The sequence below is a fragment of the Phasianus colchicus genome, chromosome 1 (assembly GCF_987193195.1).
Source record: "Phasianus colchicus chromosome 1, bPhaCol1.hap1.1, whole genome shotgun sequence".
Lineage (NCBI taxonomy): Eukaryota > Metazoa > Chordata > Aves > Galliformes > Phasianidae > Phasianus > Phasianus colchicus.
This window is the reverse complement of record NC_143436.1, coordinates 34157135-34175650: the sequence shown is the minus strand read 5'-3', so window position 1 is coordinate 34175650 and position 18516 is coordinate 34157135. Positions and strand designations below refer to the sequence as shown.

General features: G+C 43.6%; 1 long non-coding RNA gene across 3 annotated transcripts; it reads left to right on the top strand.

Moving 5' to 3' along the window:
• The first annotated feature begins 104 nt into the window (after nucleotides 1-104).
• LOC149919492 (uncharacterized) lies at nucleotides 105-14997 on the top strand. 3 transcript variants are annotated; one of them, XR_016465420.1, is made up of 4 exons: nucleotides 105-1273; nucleotides 12293-12517; nucleotides 12953-13098; nucleotides 14185-14997. It is a non-coding gene; the product is annotated as an uncharacterized LOC149919492 (long non-coding RNA). The 3 variants fall into 3 exon arrangements; XR_016465433.1 differs by having other exon boundaries at nucleotides 12290-12517; XR_016465428.1 differs by lacking the exon at nucleotides 105-1273 and adding an exon at nucleotides 8520-10522 and having other exon boundaries at nucleotides 12290-12517.
• Nucleotides 14998-18516: the final 3519 nt, after the last annotated feature.

The following is an 18516-nucleotide window of genomic DNA, read 5'->3' as shown; positions in this document are numbered from 1 at the left end:
GGCGCCCAGCCGCGCCCCGGAGAGGTGTCTCCGAGAATAAACTTCTCCCCGCCTCCCCCCCCCGCCGCTCTCTCCTCCCTTCCCGCCTCCTCGGTCGCTCGCTCTGCTCCCCGTGGCGCCCGCTCAGCCTCCCCCCTGCCGGCGGCTGGGCCCGCAGGCCCCGCCGTGCCCCGCTGCCCCGAGGCGGGAGGCCCGGCGGGCGGAGAGAGGGAGGGAAGGGGCCGCCCCCCGCCCTGGCGAGCAGATGGCGGCCGCGTGCCGCCTGGGGAGCGGCGTGCGAGGGGGCCGCGAGGTGACGGAGGGGCCTCGAGCCGCAGGGGAAAGTTAAAGCTTCTCAGTGCCGCCTCCGCAGAGCTGCGCGGGGCGGGAGGGATCGGGAGGAGAGGCGACCGCCGGGGACCCCGCGTTCCCCCTGCGGGCAGCGCACGGCTTCGCCGCCGCTTTTCTGTGCGGGCCGCGGCTGCCCCGTGCCCGCGCACAGCGATGGGGCGTGGCGGTATTGTGGAAAGGCTGCGGCTCCGTCCGAGGGCTCTCACCGCCCGTCCTGGCGGTTCTCGTGGGGAGGAAACAAAGCGGGGTGGGAGGCCGCCCGAAATCTTTCTCCCTTGAAGTGCTGTGCGTGGTACACGGCGACCGAGGCCCTGCTGGGAGAATGATGCCAGTGAGCGGTGGTGTACGGCTCTGCCTGCAAACCTCGTGAGCCGAGCGCTGCAGTGAGCAGGAGTCCGTCCAGAAGGGCAGAAAGAGTTGCGGGTGGGGGTGCACGTCCTTGCTCTGGGGTGACTCCAGCAGCGTGGGGTCAGCCTCCATCTCTGCCTGCGGAGCTGGCACCGGGCTCAGCCCTGTGGGGTTGCGGAGGATGAGGAGTTGCCAGTGCTGCAGGCTGAGATGATGGCGTGTGTGCCAGGAGCTGAGCACAGCAGTTAGCAGAGCCAGTAGCCATGCTGTTTATAGGTCCCATACTCCAAGCTTGGTGTCACCCACTGAAGGAGTCGAACGTGACTCAGGTTGTAAAACCCTTTTCCCTGCCCCCTGGCTGCCCTGAAATTCAGCCTTTGGCTGAGAAGAGTTGCAGGGAAAGGAAAAAGCAAAGGACGGTGGACATTGCTACCATTTGATGGGCAAGGAGTGTAGCTGTCATTCTTGGAGTCAAAGTGAAATGTGAAATTCCAGGGCTACGAATGCAGACTTCGGGCTGCATGGAGATCAGCCTTGAGGAGTTTAAAAGCAGGCAGTGGAGTTACGGAGACATGGAGTGCCCTGCTGACTTCAGGTATGTCCAGAAGCATTTAGGCAAAGTTTTTAAAGGTGGCTCTTGTGTGGTGGTAGTACACACTGAAATAAAATACCTGTAGATCCTGGATCTGTAGATGTCATGGATAGGCAGACCTGACGTGACCAGGCCCGACCCTTCAGGACAAACTGGAGTGAGCAGTGGGATCATCTGCTCTGGAAGGGCGTAAGTGAGCTACACAATAATTTGGCTTGATCTGAGCTCTAGAGCTATGTGGATCTGGCCTTCAGAGGGAAGTGGCACACTTACTGCGTTAATGCTGACATTCTTACCTGTGTTTGTATTTAAATCTTAATAAAACATTGCCTAAGCATTGCAGCTAATCACTTCCAAACCTCTGCCATGTCTTCAATGTGCTACTAGTAAGTGTTCACTTACTACCCTTTGCAACTCATCTTTCAGATCATTAAGCACCATTCTGTCCCCTGCTACTGGATTGAGGGCAGCAGGATTCTTGTTCTCCTTACTATTTTCATGTGTTCTATATAATTGTATTATGTCTCTTGCTCTTGCCCTGCCAGTACAGCCTCTCCTCAGTGCTGATCCTGATCCAAATCACCTGAAACAGGAAAAATATAATCTGAAAGCTAATTTAACTCCAAGCTGTATGGTTAAATTACATCCTTTGAATAAGATGTCCTGACAGAAGAGCAGTTGTCTTCGTAATCTCTCCTAACTCTGATTTCCATCTCACCTTTTGATGCTTACATCTTTCTTTCTGGCTGTTCTGGTCCATCTGTTAGCTTGGGGACTGGCTGATCTGCAAGACAGTGGGCCACTTTCCTGTGGGACACAGGATACTAACAGAAGATTAGCTGTGCACCTCGCCTAGTTGTGCAGAGTGCAGTATTTCTGCAGCTGGTGAGGGTGGAGAGTTTGGTCAAGCTCCCTCATGCCCCAAGTGAGGCTTTGCAGGTTACTGTCTCAGGTCAGGCCAGTCCCCATCTCTCTGGTCTGGGAGCTGGGTGTGCAAACCGTGCCCAAAATGTGGCACGGATTAAGAACGTGAAGTTACTTGCTTTCTCCTCTATGGAGGCTGAAGGATGAAGACCTCTCTTGCCACCAAGCCTAGCATGGGAAATACTGCCCAGATTTTTCTGACTGGAACAGTGCAGGGAACTGGATTTCCATGTCTATACCATGCTTTTCCTTCTGTGCTAGATGCTGCAGTCAGAGGATGTGCCTATCTGTGGAGCAGCAGGTAGAGAATTCCTGTTTCTCTGCAATTGCCTGGGAAGGTTCAGACACCATGGTTTGCCTCTGGAGACTGCTCTCTCTTGTTGGTGCATTCGGCCTGCTCAGCTCAGGGCTGCCTGTCTATGGCCGGATCACTAGGCAGGATCCCTATGGCTAGAGATGGACTTGTGTTCCCAGCTGGCTTGAGCTTGGCTGACTCAGAGCATGGCTGCGCGTACTCTGGATCCCTGAGTTAGGGTTGGCCTCCAGGACAACCAGGATTGAGCTGGTTGAGAAATCTGATTTCCACCCTCCCACACCCCCTGCTCTTCTTTAGGGATTGCCAAAGGATTGTGCATTATTACATGGTTGTAATCTTCTTTGAAGATGTTCGTGGCAGCTCAAGTCTCTGGACTCAATTCCGCACTGATTTACACAGCCTGCAATCCCATGGCAAGGAGGGTGATTGCACAGGAATAGACCCTGCCTGGCTCTGCAACACCACATTTGAGGTGACTTATAGGACAGAGGAGATTATTACAGAAATTCACGTCTTTTTTCCCCGAAAGGGTTTCTGCAGACTTCCCATCAATTTCAAGAACAGCAAGTACTAGCGGTGTGGAACAGTCCTGTTGTACGTGTGTCCGTAGATGGTGCTTCAAAATGCTTAGTTATCCATGATGTAATTCTGTGAACTCTAAATTAGTGCATGTAGAGCATATTCAGGTCTTGTCAGGGGGGACACTACAGACATTTAAATGTATTAGAATAAAGCTGACTGGGAGCACATATTTTGTTGGAAGAGTCAGAGTTGTATAAAAGATGCACTGCAGTTGGTACTGCAGCTGTACAATACGGGAGCAGAGTTTGTGAACCATACCTCAATGTACAGTTAGATAATCGACTCCATCAGGGAACTGGAAATCCTGAATTATGTATGATAAAGCAGAGATGTGTTTATACAGAGAGCAGTTCCTGCAATACTTGATGCACTCAGTGCAAAAAAAAAGGAATAACATGAGCAAGCTGGATTCAGCTTGCTTGAGGACTTTGTTATTGCATTTCATTTACACAGCCTGATGAACTGTGAGGTATTTCATTTCTTGTGCTGCTAATAAAAATAGACCGTATGTAACTGATGGCTGGAATATCACCGAGCTCTGTGAGCACATAATGAAATGCAGCCTTAAACAACAAAAACCCACGCTAATTTTCTTTAGGCTGAAAAGAAGACAGAAATAATTCATCATGCAGTCAATCAGTCATTTAACTGTTGGGCAGTAAGTCTCTAAATGAAAGACCAAGCATTAACTGAAACAATGAAACGTTTGATTGTTATTGGAAAAAACAATAAGAAGCTGCATTCAATGAGCTTGTTCAAATGTTTGTCACTGATAAGACGCACATTTCTATAGAATCAAATCTATTTGCTCAGGAATGAGATTATTTTAGTAAATATAGTTGCTTATCTAAGGTATAAAACCACTGAAGCTTTTTTCTCCATCCCAATCAGTGCAGCACTTAATGCTGCTCTGTGCTCGTAAACTCCTGAGACGTGGAGACAAAATCTGGGATAATGGGGTTTGTCACTGGCTGTAGAAGAGCTGGGAATTCACCCTGTCTGACCTGAAAGTGAGTGGCTTTAAAGCATTCAGCTGGATCTCTACAGCTGTGAAATGAGGCTCTGCGTGCTGTCTGAACTTCAGTGGTTCAGGAAAGGCATTTCCCTCACCTAAGCTATGTGAGGCTAAGCTGTCACTAACCTTCCATTTCCAGGAACAGTACTCTGACCACTGGCATAGGAGCATTGCTTGTGAGTTCCTGTGCACATCATCTCTTCTGGAAGAGAAGGCCTAGGGGTTTAATGTGTACCTCCTTGGATTACTGTTTTTGTCTGTTGACAAATTGCTGGGTTTCTTTCAGGCACAATGATCCATGTGCCCATTTTGTTAGCTTTACACACCTAAATTTAGGCAACTAAAAGCACATGCCTATTCTAAACATGTCATTTAACTTCCTTCAGAAGTCAGCCAGGAGATGTGGGTATGTCCTTGGTGGTGATTACTGCACTTCACTTATTTTAGATACTTATTTTAGGATGGATTTTGTTCCATTTTTCCTTACTGTCCCAAACAGGAATCATACCAGACAGGAGGGACATCCTCTTTTGGAAATGTAACATGCTGAATGTTAACAACAGTCTTGCTCCCAATTAAAATGCACAGATAAGCATCTGCAGATTGTTTGTTCATTTACTATTTGTAGTCATGTTGGAAAGGAATCCTCTTGGCCTGCTGTTTGAAGGAGAGTTCAGGAAAAATACAATTAGGTAACTTTCTATATATGTGTTGTATACAGCCAAACTGGCTGTGTTCAAATGCATGTGACAGCTTTGTCAGCACAGAATACATAGATCGTCTGAATCCAGTGGGGAATTGTTGATATCACAGAAAAAATCTTCCAGGTAAAGTCACTGGCTTGAAATGAAAGAGAGCTCTCTGTCTGAATAAGGTAAGGTAAGATTCCAGCCCCGGAGGATTGGTAGTACTTGGTATGTGAAAAATCATTTTATTTCTTGTAAAACAAAAAGAAAAGTACCAAAGCCAAACCTCCTGATACTAGTTTAGTTGCTGCTTTGTTTAAGAAATTCATGAGACTTAAAGCAATAATTGGTATGTCAATATTTAGTCCTCTGGCTTTAGCATCATGAAATGCAGTTGAATGTTTCCTTGTTAATTTCTTCATTTTGAGTGGTGCTAAATAGGACTAATGACATAACTGATAAATGGAAAGCTATGAGTCTAATTTGTGCCTTTTACTGTTATTGGGAACATTATCCTTTTCCCCGTGGTGTTGCTATTCACTTCCCAACTAGCAATTACAAAGAGGAATGAATTTGGGGTAGTAACTTTCTCACTTAATGAGAAGAGACTGAGGCATCTTTGCTGGTTTGAAGGAGAAGGCACAATTACATTCCCAGTACTGCATTATCCGTGGGGCTACTTTCAGCCTGTTGGTGGCCTTTGAAGCCCCCATATGCCAGTTCTCAGAATAATGATCTGAATGTCCAATCTGTAAGCATCGCACACCTAAATGTAGGCAGCTGCACGTGCCTTACACCTGCCAGCTTACAAACACCAGCATTATTCTGGATCTTTGTCTTACTTCTTAAATGTAACAGCTGTATTGTGCAGAATAGTGTTAGGAACTTTTATGGTTTAGCTTTTCTTTCCAAGCCTGGTGGGAGAACACCGGTGTGTTTGAGAGAGCTCTTCCAAGTGAGCCTGAGGGGCCAATTCAAGTCTCTGATGAGCAGATAATTGCAACTCTGATAATTAGCTTTTGGTTTTAAATTTTCCGTTTGCATTGTTTATGTTTGTTCAATCAGTTCTCAGCTAAAAATGAAGTACTTCTGCCACTTCATTACTCCTGACCTTCTCATGCTAATGACTCTGAGTGGAGAACATTAGAAGTTGGAGTAAATTTAAAAGAAGAGACTGTGCTGGAAGGAACAGCAGAGAATTGAGAACACTGTACTTTTAAAAATTAGTCCTATATACTTCATCATGCTGTTGCTGACTTTAATGAGAATGCTTACACGAATAAGGCTGCTGGATTGCACCCCCAGCATTTAATAGGGGTATGTAACTCCTAGTCTTGCTATCTTTATATGGCCTAAATAGGCCAGCTAGGTCTTTTAGAATCTCAGCTTTTGGGGCTGCTTCTGTCTGTGCCAGTAGCTTAAAGGTTGTGAACAGCCCTTATTTGTCTCAAAAGGGCATTAATTTTGAAATCCAGCAATGACACTTCAAATGTCAGCCCTGTTCATTTTGGCAAAAACATCCGTCTAGCGTGCATATTTATTAGTGTGGGCCAGAAGGGTGGGAACAGCTGCAGCCTATCAGGCTAAAAAAGTGCATTGCTATTAATGGTCTACCCAGGATGCTGCTGTTGCCCTGATTCAGCCCCTTGGCCCACCCTCTGGCTGTGCCCTTCTCCAAGAGCAAGGCATATGTGAAGAGAAATAAGAGCGGAAAAAGAAAGGTCATTTCTGTAATATTTTCTCTAATTATGAGTAGTAGCAGTGTGCTCAATTTATTTTTTCCCCCAGGTACATTCTGGTAGCTTTTCTGTTGCAAAAACATGAATCAGGATCATGGAAGGGGTGGGAGGGGGGTGTCATATGGCCAGATCTCCAGGCAAGTGGAGGTAGGAAGGGATACAGGCCCTGACATGCAGTTGAGACCTGGTATTTCTACATTTTGCACCCAGCTGTTAGTGTGAGCTGGGTGGTGGCAGCTGGAAAGGCTTCAGGCTGCGGAATGAACTGAATTGAGACCTCCTACTTCTTGGACAGCTGTTCACTGAATTAAAAGGCAACGGGATGTCATTCTCCTAACACTGGGTTTTAAAAGACACGGGTAATCCAATAACTCTTCTTTCAAACACCTTGTACTTATGTGATCCTTGAAAGGGAAGGTGGTCCTTGCTGCAGTCTTCCCCTCAGAATATGGAACACCTACCCTGGGCTAGGAGGGAACTTCAGACATTTCTCTGTCCTTAGATTTTCTTATTGCTGGCTGTAAGAGGCTCTCTTCGTATAACATGCAAAGTTTGGCGTGAATTTAGAGTTATTATGTTTTCCTAAGGCCATGCCTGCTTCCCTGCAGCAGAGGCATGGATGCACCAGGGCCTGGGCATGCAGGAATGCTGTGGGTATGCACATCCCTTATTGGACCTGATATCATTTCATATCCTCAGGTTGCAGCTGACCCTCTCTGCATGTTTGGGTCACCAGTTCTCATCAGCTGGAGACACACAGAGGTTTGAAGGTAAAATATGATGACCTCAGCTTCACAACTGTGGCTTCAGAGTAAAGCTTTCAAGTTTTCATCCAGTTGCCCAGGAAGACATCCTCTATTAAAGATAATTGGCAGGGAATTCAGGGAGTTTGAGTTATTTTGTCTTTTTTGTGAGGGGTGCATTTCTTTGCACATTTCTTAGTTTTAGTTTCTTTTCATTATTTGTGTTCAGTAGCACAGTGTCACAATAACGGGGGCACAAATATTACAAAATGCACATTTTTTTCAAAGTGAATAATATATAAATATATTACATACACATATGCAACAGAATATTTATATATTACTATTTCTGTCATGTTTCTCACATGTGCACCTATAACCAAAAGCCTTATGTTGACAATAACTGCTTCAAAAATTATTTTTACTAAAGACAACCCCTGTTTAACATAATCCCCAGTTTTCAGAAGTGTAGAAGGCAAAGATGTATAGAATACACTTCCTGAGGGCCTCCAGTGCAGTTTCCAGTCTAGAATTTTAAAGTATTTCAGATGTCAGAGCTCCCTCAAGTGGAAAGATGAGGAAAGCAAACTGATGCGAGGTGGAGGTTTTCGACAGACCAACCAAAGCTTCTAAAACTCAGAAAGAAAATATTTATATCAGACATTTGTTCACGTTGAGTTGGGCAGCATGGATTATACAGCCACGATGAAAATTTGTTATATTAACGTCCTATCAATGTCATTCTCTGAGATCGAATAGCTGCAGCAAATATAACACAAAATACAAGCTGTTTAACTGTATGTGAACAGGTGCAGGTTTGCTGTCATCACACAGATGAGCAATCACTGTATACCTACAGGAGCTGCTGCCTCCTTTTACAGGCTTTCAGGTGTGACAGTGAATGAAGACATGTCCACATGGGTAACAAGGTCTAATCCAGGCTAAGTAACACATTCACAATTATTCAGCATAATTATTCAGCACAGTTATTCATGAGGTTTCCAGTATTTCTAATTCTGGTTGTAATTCTTTCAGTGACTTTCATATCCCAGAAATCTTTGTTGTTTCTGGGGAAATGATAAATTCTGACATGCATTTTGGAAATATCTTAAATTATTTTTCCTCAACTGTCACGTGTATTAATAATTATTGACTGACAAATTATTATTACACTGATAAATTCATATGAGAACAAAATTAATTAATGGAATTTAATGTTCCTTTCTAACCAACTTCTGCTTGAGAATATTAAGTAGTGATTCAAGTTGTAGATTTAAAAATGTGCTGGCAGCAGATGAATAGTGCTGGTAAACCAAGAAGAGTCAGCATGATGGCTGTAGTTTGATGGCGGCTCAGCCTATGAGAATCTGCATCAGAGGCAATGGTATCAGATACAACAGCAGCACAACATAAATCATGTGCATTCTTATACACATATCTTATATTCTCAAGGTACGTAGGATGTTGCCTGGCAACTGTGTTTGTCCTTGCTCTGCAAAGTAAGTGATTTTAATTATTTCTCTGATACTGCATGATCATGGAGTTTAAAAAACCGGCTCTGCATGATCACTTTTAAAATGGTATTAATTAAAAAATGAAGTTCCTTTCCCCAGTCATCCATGTGCCTTGTCTTAATCAAGCATCTTGTGCTTCTGATGTTCCTAAGCATACATTACAGTATTGCAGTTCAATTATAATTATACAGGAGCAGTTTTCTTTCCCTCGAGTTTTCAGGATTCATAGGATTTATAAAACATTTTTCATGGAACAAAAGGATGCTTTTTGTGTCTGTCAGTTTGTTCATTCATCTCTGTGCCCACAGAGACAAGAAATTGAGGCATTTTGTTCTCCTGTTTCTTGGACCTCCACTCTGCATAAGGGAAGCTACAAATACTCAGGCTGTCTTGTCGCATGTCAGTCATTTACAACATGTTTCATCTGGATTCAGTAAGCTAAATACACTCTAAAAATTAGATCCAGTATATACTGTGTTGCCAACTTTCTGCTAAGAATAGGACATGTTAGTAAAACACTTTTTAAAATCATAGACCTGATGCACACTCCAGTCTATAGTCTTCAGTATGCTGGCCTCTGTGGAGAACACACTCAGAGAAGGAATTGCAAATCTCATGAATCTTTACAGGCCCAGCTTCAGCAGGAAAGGGTGACACTGCATTGTCACCAATTCCCTGTACCATGCTGGCAGGACACCCAGCAGTGTGGGAGCCACCCTGCTGTTCCAGCTCACCTTGATGGGGTGAATTAGAAGTAGCTCTCCTATTTTGGGAGTGAATTCTTTAACCAGAAGGTGGGTGATAGAAAAACTGTTGTGATCTCACTACATATCTGTTTTGTGGACTTCTGCCTGTTTGAGCATCTTAAACTCTTGGACTGGACGTCTTAAGAAACTTAGGTATTAACTTCTTTTCTCTCTGGATCCTGACTGATTTTAGGCAAAAGATTATGCTGAGTTGCTCAAAGAACTCCCAGATAGATGTGGTATTTCAGCTATATCAAATATTTTCAAGTTGCATGGGCAAGTTTCTAGTGAGGTTGGGAGCCTCCAACATTACCAGCCACCTGGTGCAGTTTTCCTTGAGTTGAAACCGTGGAGATAGGCATTCAGTGTAGTTCTACCCTATTTCTATATTTTATCAAAAACCTAGTTGTTGTGGGGTAGGTAGAGGGAAAGGGTAGGTGTGGGCCCAAGTCCAGCCATTGTGCTCTTTTGGTGTCTTTACAGCTAATTGCCCATTAGAGAAGCCTCAGGAAATAACTGAGTGCTATGTTGCTCCTTTTAAGAAAATAGCTCTGGAAGATGATCTAAGAGAGGATAGCATTAGTAGTATCCCTTCACATCATACTCAGCTCTCTACAGCTTTTTTTTTTTTTTTCCTGCATGATTACATGAGAACAAAAGCCAGATTCTCTGGGGCACAATTCCTTAATACTCAGAATGAACATTAAATTTTTGTCACACATTTTTTCCTACTGTGTTTGGATTGGATTTTGTTAAACTTACCATGCATATATGTTATTAAAGATACAGTGATGGGAACTTTATTAAAAAGCACAGTTATTGTGTCTGTCCCTTCTCCCTTCCCCCAAACCTTCTTACCTATCTTGAAAGTACCTACAGGGACAAATAAAGAAAAAATTCTAAAACCATGGCAGTAGGACATGACTCAGCAGTTGGAAAAATTCGGTCTTTGGAGTAGAGTGAAGAGCCAGATCCTTCAGCCTTGTGGTTAGTTCCTAAGCAGCTGCAGCCTGGGTGGGGGGGAGGAGGGGGAGGGGAGGCCTGGCAGCTGATGCCTTCCATCTGAACAGTCAGGGCAAAGCAAGACAGAACAACTTGGCACAAGTTTTTGTTGTTGTTGTTGTTGTTGGATTTCTTGCTTTGGTGCAAAATTGTGTTAAAATTGTATCTGTTGTCATAAAAACAGTCGTGAAGGATTGATTCAGGGTTTTCAGTGAAGAGTGCACTTCAGAGAATGCCTTTTAGGAACATATTGGCCCAGCTTAAGATTTTAGTCCCAGTAGATCAAACACTGCAATGCCAAATGCAGTCGTAGCTATTTACTTGTCTTTTACAGAGTGTGTGGAGAAGCAGCAGACCAGAAAACCCTATGTGCTGTCCAAAAGCTGCCTCGTGCAGGCCACAAGACTTGGGTGGAGGGGGATAAGCTTGGGATCCCTCTTCAGCTTTCTGGCATGGAATTGGATATCCTGGCTGTATGGGGCAGATAGCTCCTGATGCCTACACTTAACTCTTTTAGAGAACAGATCATAGCTGAACCTTTTCCACTGTGTAGAATCCTGCTGGTATAGAGAGCTCTACCAGAAGGCATACCTGCCGTAGCCAGAGGGATTCACCCCTGTATCTCACTACCCAAGAAAGTGTCCAGCCCGCTAGACTGAAGGCAGTGCTGGCTGGTGAAGCAATCTCTGCTCTGCTCACTGAACTGTGTGGCTGGGCAGAGAAGTTGATAAGATTCACTGAAAGACAGACAGACAAGATCATGAGAGGAAGAAGATGAGTGCAAGTCTTATTCGTAGTAGTAGGAAGTGAGATTCCATCTGCCCTATGTAGATTAGAGGATAATGTGGAAATGAAATGAAGAGATTCTTTGATTAAAAAGTATAAAGGATGGCTTGTTTAACACTGAAAGAATGCAGCCTGCTTTATACCTGTAACCTTTTTGCAGTAGCTAAAGGGAAAACTGAAGTTACAGACAAGCTCTTCATTATTTTACAAAAGCAGAAGTGCAGACTCTCATTAGCTAATCCTGACTGCACTGCTTAGTTCCTGAAAATAGGTCATGGAGAGAATCTGCACTAATTAGAAAAAGTTGGTAAAGACAATCATTGCCAGTTAAAAATGAGTGCCAGGTTCATTCTACTTGCATAGCTGATCTGGAGGTGATGTAATGAATAGTTTTTGTACCCAAACTGCACATGCTGATCAGTATGACTCAGCCCTGGGAGCTGCAGGGAGCAAGTCAGATCAGGTTCACTCTGCAGAGCTGCAGCTTTGGCTGACTCCTCAAGAGCACCAGCAGCTGTACCTCCTCGAAACGCCCCACAGCATATTGACATTTATCCATGCGATCAAACTTTTTCATCTCATATCCAATTTTCTCTTTAATGGATTTAAGCTGCTACTTCCTTTGGCTAAACCCAACAGAGGACTCGAGTGCCCGTGAGTCAGATGATGTAATGGCCCTTAGGGATTTGGCATGCAAAACAGAGTCTCAGAGCTTGCGTCAGGCATCTCCCAAGTTCATACAATGTCAGGTATGAGGCTATGCAGCCCCTGGGGAGAAAGAATAATATCAGAATGGAAAGCTACAAAACTGATATGTATGCAGGCCAATGTGGCCAACAGTGTAGGAATTAGCAGGAGATAGGAAGGGTGGGTGAGCTGCTACCACGAGAATTTTGGCAGGAATGTCACTTGGTTTGGGATGCAAGATGAAATCCCCTCTTATTCCTACATCCTTTGTTCCCAAAGCAGGTCATGGCTGATCACTGAGTTTTATTAATGGTAAAATCACAAGGAGTAATGGAAGCTGAACGCATCGCTCGTTGTCAACCCTGGCTGAGCTCCCAGCAGTGGCTGGGTCCTGCCTGGAAGGTGGCTCTTTGGTGCCAAGAGGATCAGCTTTTCACAGGCACTTCTGTGTTCAGCTTCTCCTGCCAACTCACAGAGTGACAGCTGAGATGTCATTCTGGGGCCCAGGTAACATAAACTAAGCCCTGTCATGCTTAAGTTTGAGTTCATTGTATAACTTGGTAGATATTAAACCTTTTCTTTCCTTTTCTTCTCTTTCTGGCTAAGCAGTCTCTGTTTAATTATAATGCCAGAGCGGCTGTGTGGCTGCTCCAATGTGTCTGATCCTCTGCATGTCTGAAAGTGGGAACTGAGGGGACTGCTAGAATGAGCAGACAAGTGTGTACAGAGCAAGATAGGTGTCTGGCCAAACTCTCAGTGATGTTTATATTACACTATAGAGACAGGCATCTGTTGTCTGCTTGCGTCCTCTTGTAAGAACAGCACTGTGCCCAGGCTGTTGTTTACGGCAAGACTTTTTCCCAATTTACATTACTTTGCTATTGAAACACAAGAGTGATTCTTCTGACATTTGCGTTAAGTATTTTGTCTACCTTCTTCTAGAAAAACGCCCAGGATAAATCACCACTCAAAGCAGGCAATAATGTGGAAGGAAATTTTGAATTATCTCCAATTACATATTCCAGAGCTTCTGAAGTCATTTGGCACCTTTTTGCTGGCTTGAGGAAGAAATAAATCTCTGTATCTTTGTGAGTATCTAGATAATGTGAGAAGCTGCATTTCTTTTATTAAGTTCCAGCATTATTTCATTACATGAATCATTCCAGTATGCAAACCTGTCATGAAAATTTACAAGCCTAGGCACACAGTCCTACTTGTCCTCTGTTTTCTATAATGAAAAGAACTAATGGTACCTTACTCACACATCAAAAAATTTGTTTGCCTTGGGCTAGCAGAATTTCAAACTTAAACAGTTTGTCTTCCATTAGCTCTTCAAAAAAGATAAAGATAATGAAAAAGCCCTCTGTCACTTTTCTTTTTAGGAGTTCTTAGTTTCTGATTAGTCAGTCTACAGACACTCTGAAAGAGTGACTAAAACTTGCTCTGAAGTGGGAAGAAAGGGAAGGTATTCTGACTTGATGTCCCTTTCTAGAAAGGAATTCAATAAATCCATATGCAGTGTTTAGAAAGCATTTTACCTGAAGTATTTCTCTCACTGCCAGAAACCTCATTTTTATTAACTGTTGTTAGTAAGGCAACTAAAATTTTTATGTGATTGTGGAATTATTATTCTGGAAATGAATATTTGAAAGTTCATACATTGCGCAGCTCAAGCTGTAGGTGTTTGTTTTGGGTAACTTTGCCAAGGGAAAATGAAGAAAATGTTTTTTACAGAAAGCAGACTCAGAGGTGAGGAGAAAATTGCATTCTGATGAAAACAGTCCTCTGCTTGTCAATATTCTGTATTCTCTTTGCTGGGAAAAACAGATTTTTATCCCTCACCTCTGTTGTCAGTAGCTTGTTCAGTAATATATATCAAACCAGATAGTAAATGGTAACCATAACGTCCCAGCTGAACTTTACTATCAGACCAGAACATGGGGACTGCAGCACTCATGTGAGGTGATTCTGTTGCATCAGGGCTCTGGTTTCACCTAGCTTCATAGTTACCTGATACCTCATCTCATTCTCCTTTCCTGTGCCCTGCCACAACAATACAATTTTCATGTTGCTCTTTGAAGTTCAGATATTTTCAAAGTCTGACTCTTATGCATGAGCCAAAGAGTATCTTCATCACACTAAGCTGTTTTCCATTTTAAATTTTGTCTTTCAAGATGGATTCCTGGTTGTTGAGTAGAGAGCAGATGAGAAGTGAGACACAAGATGATATCTGTCTAGCACTACACTTCCTTGTTGCTGTATGGAGGTAAAACTGTGTAGGTCCCTTGGCATCCTGAAGGAATAGGCATAAGAAAGCTTTTGTAGCTCTGTTCTCTCTCTCCTCTTTCCTCCTGACACCAGCCAGCTGAGAAGCAGAGCCTTTGTGTGGGATTTCCAGCACTGCTGGCAGTGGCACTCTACTCCATAGACACGGAGTCCTGCTTCCCTCAGACCTTCCTTTGACGCTGTGCCCCAAACAAATTCCCCATCGCTGAGCCAGAGTGGATCTCGCTATGCCCCTGGATTTCTGCCTACCAAACTTGTCTTTTGGACTTGCTGTATTTGCAGACCCCAGTAGCAGTCATGGTAATCCTGTGACCGTGAGCCAGGGACAGGGTTCCTCTGTGTCTGGGAGGAATGGAGGGCTGAGTTCCAAACTGGATTCCAGCTGGGATATCAGGAGTCTTCTGAGGAGGATAAGAAGGGGGAATGATGATGATGGGGTTAGGCACGTCCGGGTCAAAATACCTCTCTGCATGCTTTTTAGAAAGCAATAAAAGCAGCTTAGATGATTAAAACTGAAGTCTCTTATCACTGAAAGTAGTAAGAAAAAGTTAAAATTACCAGAACCTATAATTCTGTGGGGTTTTTTTATCCCTCAAAAGGAAGAAACTAGAAATGACTTTGGGAAGAAAGCGAAGAATAAGTAGATAGTTATAATGTTCCAGATCACAACAGAACCCAGAGAAGTAAAGCATATTAAGTGAGGCAAGGTCACATTTTAAAAATCCATTTTGCATAATACATGTCAAGAAAAGAAATGTGATTCAGCATAGCTGCTGACTTTAATGAAGAAGACAACACATATGCTTTAAATGAGGAACTCCTCAAGGTATAATTAGAAAGAGGCAGCTTTACCCATACTTCTATGACAATGTTAAGGATTATTGCATATCATATTTAGTCCACTGTACCCTGTAATTTTCTCAAAATGAAGAGTTATTTAAAGCTGTCTGATGATAAAATGATGAAGTAGAGGAGGAATACATTTTGAATTAAAATTTGGAGAAAGAGAACAGCCACGGACTGTATCTGAGTGGGTGATATTCTAAAATTTATGTACACAAACACAACAAAGTCTCCAATACCTTTCTACAAAAATCCACTGAAAGTCTCCATGCACAAATATTAACCTTTTGAAATGAGTGTTTAATATTTTCTTTGCTTCTCTGTGGTCCTTGGGGAACTTGTAATGAAGGAGCATGGAGAGGAGAAAGGTGACTTTATTCTCTGCTGCTGCAAGACCTTCATAAACAGCTTCAAAGCAATACGAAAAGGCTTTGTGCTAAGCTATTGATAAGTTTAGTTCCACTGTGTTCAAAAGGATCCTTCTGCAAGTTAAGCTTTTGCTCACAGAAGGGGCAAAAGTCTCATTTTATGTGTGTATCATTAATTATTGCAAATGCATGAATAAGCTCATTTTTCTTAACTCGTACTGTGAGGACAAATAAGATAATTTTCCTCACACTATCAGGTAAGAAAAAGAGACTGCTGTGTCTTAGCTAAAAGTTCATAAGGATATTAGCGTGGATTTCCCAGCTGAGCACACAGTGATATCCTTTATCCCAGCATCTTTTCATATTTTAGTAACTTCCCCCTGTAGTGGACTGAGAGAAGATTAAAAAAAACCCTTTGAGTTGAGTCTCATGAGTCAGATGAAGAACAGTTTCTCTTTGTCCCAAGAGCAGGTTACACTTTTCTCCTGCCCACTGTGTATTTTCCATTCCAGTAGGTGACTGCACCTCCGTGGGCACACATCTGATGTTCTTACTCTCCAGATCTGTTTATTCCAGGTCTGGAAATTCTATTCTTCTGACCATTCCTGGACCGAACTGTGTCTGGCCCACCACACATCTCTCTTGCTAGGTGTCACAAAGGACTGTGGTGGGAGGAGGGGAGGGGCCATGTTAGGGGTACATGAGCTTTCCAGCTGCTTGCACTGGGAGTTGCATCTATCATAGCAGCAGCCACCATTCTTGTTTCCCAGGTACAGGAATGGTGAGCAGAGCAGCGTCTGTGTTGCTTTACTTGTCCAGCTTGTTTGGTGCACAGAAGCTGAAGTGGTTCTGCCATGTACAAACCTTCAGAATCTGCTGCATCCATACTGTTGGGAATGTTGAACGTGTGTGAACCAGTCCCATCCTCTTCTGGGCTATATGAGTTTTATGAGGGTAAAAGCAGTTGGTTTTTTTTCAGAACAGGGCACGAGAGTGAGGCATAACACAGTATGAAGAATAAGGAAGCTCTGGTTGACTACATGCTGGTGCTAACATGACAATGCAGATGTACCCAGAGCATCCTCGAATGTCTGGCTAAAGTCACAGACCTGTGGATGCAGCAGCACAGGCTTTCTTTATATGATCTGTGGCCTTTTGTTCAGTCTACAGGATGTCAGGGTACACACAGCCCACTGTATTTGCTGAGAGACAATAGCACAAAGCAGGCAACTGAAGCAAACTCCACGTTTGAGGAATAGTTCAGAGTAAGCTTTCAACAGCTTAAGTATCTGCTGTACTTACATGGTCCATTCATGAAGAGCTTATAGACAGGCCTGTATCAAAGTTGCTGTATGCTTGCAGGTGAAAATTAGCAGTCTCCACATGTGCAGACTAACCTGTACTTCAACTTAAAAACAGCATGTCTTGTGTCTGCATATAGCAGATTATAGCCAGCTTTCTGGAAGTTGAGCTTCTGGCAAGATAATTGAAGCACTGCTCCTAATGAACATCCTGCACTGTACTGTTGGGGTGTGAATGCAAGTGCTGAGCAGGAGCATCTCCTGACCATGCAGTATCCTTGTAAAAGCCAGGGTTGGAAGCCAGGATTTGTTAAACAGGAGAGTCCACCTCTTCTTCTTCTCGTAAATGACCCAGACTCCCTACCTTGTTTTCAGGGCAGTGTTTTACAGAGCTCTGCTAATGCAGCCTACATCTATTGCCACCTGCTGTCCTCTGGTTTCTGTTCTCTAAAGGGGAACATGAGCATGTACGGGTTATCCTCTTCCAAATCTTATTTCTGTGGATGGATTTGTAATTTTTCTGACAATAAACAGCAACTCAGTATTAATTTTCACTAAACAAGAATGTTGAGGAAGAACAGGGAAGATCAGAGAGGCTTGCTGCCCTTCTAAATCTCTCAGAGCAGTGTGCTGAACAGTGGCCTCACCTTGTGCATCATCCTGTAGTATAAACACAGTCTAACAGGCATAAAAGGAATAGGAAGGAAGGAGATCTTTTATGTAGTCTTCTGAACCAATTGTTTGAAGCAGTTAAGAAAGGCAGCTCAGCATTCAAGCTGTGGGTGATTTTTTCCTTTCTTCTTGGCAGGGCTTGTTTTGATCACCTACCCTTAGCAAAGAGCTGCATACGTTAATTAGGAACAAAATGTCATCTCACTAGAACAAAATGTCATCTCACTAGAAAACCACCTGCCATGTGGAAAGTTGTGCCGTGAAACAACGTCTACAGTGAGAATGCAAATTTAGCTGTCTTGAAAATAGAAACAGAGGGAGAGCTGGTGCAGTCAGATCATTTCAGCATGTCAGCCTAGGCATGGTGTAGCAGTGCCACCATGTTCACTGTGTCCACCATCCCAGCCTTTCTCATCCTTCTGAACACTGCTGGACTCCTGCTGACTTGAACCCTGCGCTCATGAAATGAGGTATGAAAACATCTCTGAAGTGTAAGCCCCTTCTGCAAACACGGCTCAGGCTGGAGCTTTGCCTTGCACGGCTGTGCTGCGGGTATGGGCCTGCCAGCCCTGTGCTGCGGGGAGCCAGGGGCACGGCCTGGGCTGCTGCCATCCGTGGGCCTGAACTGCAGGCAAATGCACCGAGGTGTGTCACGGTGAGATGACATGTTATATCCTGTCATGAGGAGCATTAAGCTCTGAAGAAGACTCGAGATGAAGAATATTTCTAAGATGAAGAAATTTAACAGATTAGTCAGTTCAAGTCAGGCTCATCAGCTGAGGCCCATCGCCACCAATGACAGAAGACGGTTTAAAATAAAAACACAAATAAAAGCATTGTTAAATATACTGTCACTAGGATTCAAGAAAAGCTTCTGAGCATTGTTCCTATCAGAAAAGATGAAATCCTTTTTCTTCCACTTCAGTGTGAATTTACTCTTCCTCCCACAAATGTCCTTTCAGAAGCCCTGCTGAGCACGAACCAATTCTGAATGCACTTCAGTCCTATCTTGAATCTCCCTTCCTTTATTCTTTTA